This window comes from Olea europaea, chromosome 5, assembly GCF_002742605.1.
Source record: "Olea europaea var. sylvestris chromosome 5, O_europaea_v1, whole genome shotgun sequence".
Taxonomy (NCBI): Eukaryota; Viridiplantae; Streptophyta; class Magnoliopsida; order Lamiales; family Oleaceae; genus Olea; species Olea europaea.
This window is the reverse complement of record NC_036241.1, coordinates 2195897-2203843: the sequence shown is the minus strand read 5'-3', so window position 1 is coordinate 2203843 and position 7947 is coordinate 2195897.

Below are 7947 nucleotides of genomic sequence, written 5' to 3'. Positions count from 1 at the left end.
TTTTTTTTTTTTTAGGTAAAAGTTCCATCACCTTTTGAATATTTCTTTGTTTGTATTTGCTCTATTTTTCATTTTTATTTTTTCATAAACAAGAACGACCATTTAAGGATGTTTAGTAGTAATTGTAATCTATTTTCGAAAAGTTTGGAACATTAGTTCATGAACTTGAGAATATAACTAAAGATAAGAGAATAATTTGATAGGAAATCTTTGAAAAAGATTATATTATTCTAAAATTATTTTTGCAAAATGGCGGCTCATAAGTTTCATGTCTTTACATACTTTTCTTTTTCATGCCTATCCTAACATTTCCTACTCACCCACGGAGTCAACTTCTAGTTACGAGTTTAATGGATTGGTCTTTGCATGGTTCATTGAATTTGCTCAATAAACATTTAGCATCATGCTCGTCATGTGCTACAGATGGAATAATATGCCAAACAAGAAAAAATTGGAATACAATTTGATTGGAAACTTTGGAATAGCTCTCTATCAACATCTATCATACATAAAACAATTTTCGCAAAAAGAAATTTCAAGATCGAATCGAATAATTTATTTTATGTGTAAGTTTCATGTCTTGACGTACTTCATGCCTACCCTAAAGTTTACTATTCATGCAGAGTCAACCTCTAGTTGTGAGTTTTAAGGACTTCTTGCTTGAAGGTGCTTTACAACCATTTAACCATGTGCTCGTCACATGCTAGCTCACTGAATTCTAAGTGTAATCATTTTGTCAATAACAAAGCAACTCATAATTAGCAAAATTGGAAATGCCTCGACATCATCAACTTCTTAAGGTGTTGGAGTGATTCAATATGTGGTTTCACACATTTCACCTCGTGCATATATCAAACTTGGCCCATTTTATGTTTGGTTCATTAGGTTCCCGATCATAATGTTAGATTACGTAAAATCAAAATAAGATAAATTAATTTTCTTTTAAATTATCGTTAATTCACATAGATTAATTAATTCAAATTTATTGTCTCCGATTGACATCTAGCAACATGTCATTACAATACATGTGATGAAAAATGTCATATGGAGTGTTAAAATCGAACTTGCTTGTTTTTTGTGAAACTAATAATCCCTTAAATCAATATGATCCGATCAATCACGTGATATAGAAATATGTTAATCTCGATTATCGATCATATCTTTCATTCCAATCTTAAGTCAATAATAGTCAAAATTCTTTTCGACTTATGAACTCACCATAGCTAAGGATTTCAGTATTACCTTAACCAAAAGAAATATAGATAATAAATTCTTATTATTTAAGAGTGATGAGTTCTTTATTGATCATTCACAACATTCGTATGATTTTTGATATACTCGAACGATATCGTATTAATGACTTTTAGCAAAACAATTTCCAACATTACTAAGTATGATTGTCCTCATATAAGATACTATGATGACCACAAATTGAAGGATAAATTGCACTATCAATTGTAGGAGATTAACCACTGATACTCAGATAGCTATCCATATGGAATCTCTGTATCAAACTCTATTAATTTAATTTATTAAATTAATACTTCAATTTAATAATATATCTATAATAGATAAAATGTATTAAATATATTAAAAATATTTACTTAGGGCAGAATATAGAAACGACTAGGTACACTTGGGGAAGACAGGTTCTAGAACAAACTTTCACTATTTTAGGTTTGATGTATTTAACTTTTTTATTTATTTATTTTTATTTGGTCTTCTCATATTGTTTACACTTAATTTTTAATTGGAGATATGTATCATCCTTGCATTTAATTTCTTACTGGGGATGTCTACCAAACTTCATTGTTAACTTACGAACAATAAATATATCTAGTAGTAAAATTAGCAAATATACTTGAAATAAATTTTTAACTAGACGTTCTATAAATCGATAACTTTCACTAATTAATAAATTATTGTACAATAAATCATACTAATTTAGATATGTGTTTCATTTTCAATCCACGAAATAATTTGATCTATGAATAACATCATTTTGATAAAGGTCTGATCTACGATACACTAAATATCAACCCAATCTCAATTAAAAATCGAAAACTTACTCTCAATACAATTTATTTTATATTCATTAAAATTTCATGGTCAAGTGTCAACAAACAAATTATGAATAAATCCATTTACAATAATAAAGCAAGTTTGATTCTAGTATTGAAAAGATCGATGAATAAGAATATGTCCATCAGTAATGGAAATATATTTTATTTTCTCTACTGCTGTATGTGAATTCCAATAGAAATTCTTGCTCTATATGTATACATAGTTCTTGCTATATAAGGCTGTTTAATAGTACTCGTAAAATACTTTGGATATATTTGGAACGTAAGATATTATTATGATACAAAAAGTAAATTGCAAATATGTAATATATCTCTTTTATCAGATTAATGTTTGATTACATACTAAAGATGCCTATTTAAGATAAAGATCACTTAGATTTCTTCTAGTAATTAGATAATGAATTAGAGAATATAACAATAATATATGAAAGAATATTCCAAACAAGAAATAATAGATTGGAATCATCGTAGAAGCTCTTTATTTATGATTATTCTTCCTATATTTCTCTCAAGATCAAGGTGAATAATTTGTTTTCTACGTGACCAACCTTCCCTTCAATGTTGAGTTGTAAGTTTAACATACTTGTCTTTGGATAATTTACTTGATTTGCTCAACTACCATTAACTCACGTGCGTGTCACGTGCTATAGAACATATATACATATTTGTGCTTATCACGTGTTACAAGATATCCATTTTGTCATGAACAAACCAACGCATAATTAGCAAAACCGAAAATGCCTCAAATCTATGACTTCTAAACATAATTAAGCGATGCGATATGGTTTCACACGTTTCACTAGCAAGTTTCTAATTCAAAAGCAAAACATATTGGAATTGATCAAACATTTTCCATCCAAAGAGTATCATGCGGGAATCAACCGTCCGTAGGATTCTTCGATAGAAAGAGAAATCACAAAAAAGGGATAGAACATCAATCCTGTTATTACACATTTCGTCATTCTGCACAATTCATATAAATAAACTATGCTTGATTACTCATTAAATATACAAATAAAAATACCATTAATATTATTTTTTAACGAAAAAAATGTTAACATAGATCAACTTATAAGTTTTTAAGCTACTCTTCTTAACAAAATTGATCTTTTAAGATGAAACCCCAAGTATTAATATTGTATCAGAGCCCATGAAGTTCCAATGAACGATTTGATTCGATTAAAACTCAATAAATGAGCATAAAGATTTTAAGATTAGTCTGCTCAAACGAGCCATCATCTTGCGGGGACATGTTAAGGGATATTATCCCACATCAAATAAAGATGTAATATAGACTAACTTATAAGGTTTTGGACTACTCCTCTTAACAAAGTTGACTTTTTAAGATGTAACCCCAAATCTTAACACTTATCTGAAAAATAAATAAACAAGTGTGCAAACAAAATAAAAGACGGGGTCTATAATTAATTGGAATCTATTTATTAGGGTAAGAAAAGAACATGAATTTTATTCTGCCTTATCTGCCTAAGAATTTTCCATCAAATCTTATGGTTAAAGATATACTAATTCCCTACTCGTTCAATTATTTTAGATAATAAGTTAATTTAATTTACATTATAATAAACTATTTCATTCAATTAATGCAGCCTAATTTAGGTCTGGAATTAATTATTAATAGTTAAAATTGAATTAATGTACAGTATTATGCTTGATTAGAAGTTAGAAAATGATATGTAACGAATTAGTGTACCACTAATGTGGTCGAATCCAGTACTATTTTTTATTTTATTTTATTTTTCCTTCTTTTCTCTTTCTTTTTATTGAAAAGCAAATATGCTAGAGTAGTGAAAGTATTTGACATTTGATTTAGACTTGGACAAAGCATGTGAGAAGGTGCAACGTGGGCCCGGTTTGACTAGGTCATTCATATTCCTATTGAGTCACACCAGGAAAATGTAAGAACCCAGCGTCAACATGAGTGTGATGTACAAGTGGTATAATCCATATATCTATGCTTTTATGTAATATGAGAATGTTTTTACATGCCATTGTTGATTTTAGATTGTGGGGATAGAATTGGTTGATGGTTTGATTGTTTGCCGACTCGAGCATCGCATGAGTTGGTTTTAAAATGTCGTGAGACAATTAGATTTTGTTCTAGATTCTCTGAATTCGTGTCTTCTTGATCAAGCTTGAACATATTAATGGAGAAGAAGAAGAACATGTCTTAGCTTTTACACGTGCAATGAATTCTCTTATTGAGGAGTCATGTGATAAAGTTGATTCTAGGACGTTTCATCATATATTGAGTGAGTTTTTTTGTTCTACGTAACATCAGTAATGTATTACAAAAAATAACTTTGAAATGTAATTAATTAAACCAAGAAAATAATTATTCTTCAAATTAATAAAGAACAATAGAATGAATCTGTAAATTATGTGCCGTATGTGTGACGGAGGGTATCCTACATATGTCAACTTGACAACGATTGTTCAATTAAAGGCTTGAACTTGAGCACATTTCACTTATTTTGGCACATCTCACTCCTCTGTGTGTGTGTCTGTGTCAGTCAGAGAGAGAGAGAGAGAGACCATTTCACATATAAGGTAAATTTTTCTAACCCTAATCAAATTTCCCTTTCTTGTCTTTTGCACTCATTCTTTCTTGTCCAAACGTTAACTTGACTATCGGAGTGTAAAATGTCGTTGGATCCTTTTCTTGATTGGTAACCTTTGCCTCTCAACAAGGTGTGAAAGAGGAGATAGTTGAAATTTTGTTGATCAAACACTCGTGCAAAAACTGAGATCAACAAAAAGGGACAACTAAAATGACCGAGTGGGATTATTTTGACATTATCCACTATAAGCATGCGCAATTCAAAGGCTGCAAACAATCAATAATTGAAGGGATGCAAGCGAATTATGTCTAAATATTAGAAGAATGAATGTTAGGGGTACTTCTGCAAATTCACTTTTTATAAGTGAAAAATTTGTGTGAATATCATTTGTACGTACTTATTAATTACAAGTGGATCTAGCTCATTCGTAAATAAAATCGAATTGACCGAACTATTTTATTTTGGAAAAAATCCAGCATTGGCCCCTAGCTTATTCTTCGAAGAGCAAGTTGATTCTTAGCTCTTGTTTGACAATCATCAATCGGGGAAAATAGAGTTTTGAATAGTGTTTTTTTGGAGAACGTGTTATTAAAATGTAGAGACAAATTTTGGATTTACATGCATAACTTTTTATTGTGTGAATGCATGGTTGAAAATAAATATGTTGAAGAAAAAAAAAAAGAGTTTTAAAATAACGGTTATCCTGGTTGTAAAATCAATTTTTTAAAACGAAAACCATCCAAATTTACGTTAAATCACGACATGGTCCTCACACGTTAAAATTTAAGCTTAGTTGCTCAACTTAGCTAAGTACTTACAATACTAAAGCAATGTTATAAGGGTAAGATTACATCAATTGATTCTTGAAAATCAATTTGAAATCTTGTATGACATATATAAAATTTGAAACACAAGTTAGAAGAATCTTAGAATTGGGCCACTTCACTTACAAATTTTTTCCATTTAGTGTGTGGGCCATGGGGTGACAACAATTTTGAAAATGTAAGAAGAATTGGGCCACTTCACTTACAAATTTTCCATCTATTGTGTGGGCCATAGTGTGGCAACAATTTTGAACATGTTACAAGAATTGGCCCACTTCACTTACAAAATCTTGCCACCTAGTGTGTGGGTGGGCCATGGGGTGGCAAAAATTGTCATCATGCTAGTCTGGTCATAACACACAATTCTATCTACAAGTGTTTTCTCTTTCAACATGTAACCATCTCTTTGTTTTTAGTCAAACATATTTCAGTTGGGTAGTTGACACTTTTTATGGCCTTAAATTCAAAATTGATAAGATTAGGTCATTTATTAGGATATTGTCCAAAAAAGACATGACAATTTATTAATGTTTAAACCCCATTATTTAAATGTCTTGCAGTATCCTATGCTTAGATGTAATAGTCAAAGAGAAAGTATAAATTATACACGTATTTTTTTCTTTAATTTTCAATTTTTAATTATTATTATTATTAATTTTTTACGGTACAATTACATTCAATATTGCAAAATATTCGGGTTAAAGTATAAATTTGTGCACGCATCATGTATTGATCAAATAGCTAAATATCATTTGTACATGAGGTGACACATTGAATACAATGTTTAAATAAATGTGTGAGTAAATTTATCATTATTATCTGTACAGGCTCATTAATACAAGTGTCACAAATTGGTAAGTAATTCGACAAGATTGGACCATTTTTTGGAAAATTACAGCATTGGTCCCTAATTTATTTTTAAAATAGCAAGTTAGTCCCCCCCTTTTCAACAATTATCATCCAAATCTACATTAAATTGTGATATCGTCTCATGTCCAAGTTTAAGTTTTGTTTCTCAACTTAGTTTGGAGCATAAAAATGTAAAACAATGTTATAAAAATCAAATTACATTGATCAGTTTGAAAACATAAATCGCAAATCAATTCGAAATTCAATTACCTGTTAAAAGAAAGTTCAAATTGGTGATTTTACCGACAAAATCGACCTAGTCACCTCCAAAATTTTTCATCAATACACATGGGGGCCATGGGATGGCAACAATTGACATCAATGCTAGTAGTCATCAACACTATTTTGTTCAAAGTTTTTCTATCTTTCAACAGTATCCTTTGTTTGAAAACCAGAGTCGAGGATATTATATCAATAAATGCACATTTAGTTTAAGATTTTATGTAAGGTGATTATGATGATACCAAAAAATATTTTAATTTTAAGTTTCACTTCATCTATTTATTAGAAATGTGCACGACATCAAATTTGTGGTCATAAAACAATTTTTTCTTCATAAATAATGTGACATTTATACATAACTTCAATAAGAGATTTCTAAATCAGGATGTGATTTTTTTATTTTTTATTTTTAATTTCTCTTATTCACGTCTCTCGTCTTCGGTTGATATTTCTTCTTTTTATGTGGTCCAACATGCCTAGGTCTTAAGATACTAAAAAAAAATTGGATAATTTACGATAAATTATACAGCTCTTGTGAACGTAAATGAAATGAACTATTGACATTTTTTCTTGAAAATCAATTCGATTAATTAAAAATTAAATTGTGCACAAGGATTGACAATAACATAAAAAAAGTGGAAAATATTACTATAATAACATCATTGTTTTGTGTATTTAATAAATTGTTCTTGATGTTTCAAAAAATAAAAATAAAAAAATCTGATGATACATACATGATGGACATGTTGAATATGAATTTCAACATTTAAACAAAATGTGTATTACCTATCGATTTTTGTCCTATTATTCTTTTTTATATAAATTATTGAATCTAGTTATTAAATATTCTAGTGTCCTTTGCAAGCGCTAATAAATTTGAAAGATGACCCTACTTTTTTAAACAATAAGTTAGGGCCAAACACAACTTAATGCGTATTTGAGCCTAATTGAATAGGCACAGCGGGCAATTTAAACAGGAACGAAGATGGGCTGTTAACACCCAATTGTAAGCCAATCCTTAGGCCCAGGAATAGAAGAGTATTGACACATACAACACTAATACTCGTTTTATATCATTTTATTTTCTAATACTACTTTTAATTAGTTTTTCATCATTTTAATAGAAAAATAAAATACATCATATTGCATTAATCAATATGGAGAGATAAAACTATATATACAAAATTTTTAGTGTGAGAGTAAATGGGTGAGAGGTGAACTATACATGAAGGGCGATGAAAGGAAAAATAATGTCGCGTCGTACTCTAACTCTAACCACCACCACCATTACCACCACAAGAGTGGTTGCAGAAACTAATTAGTGGGTTT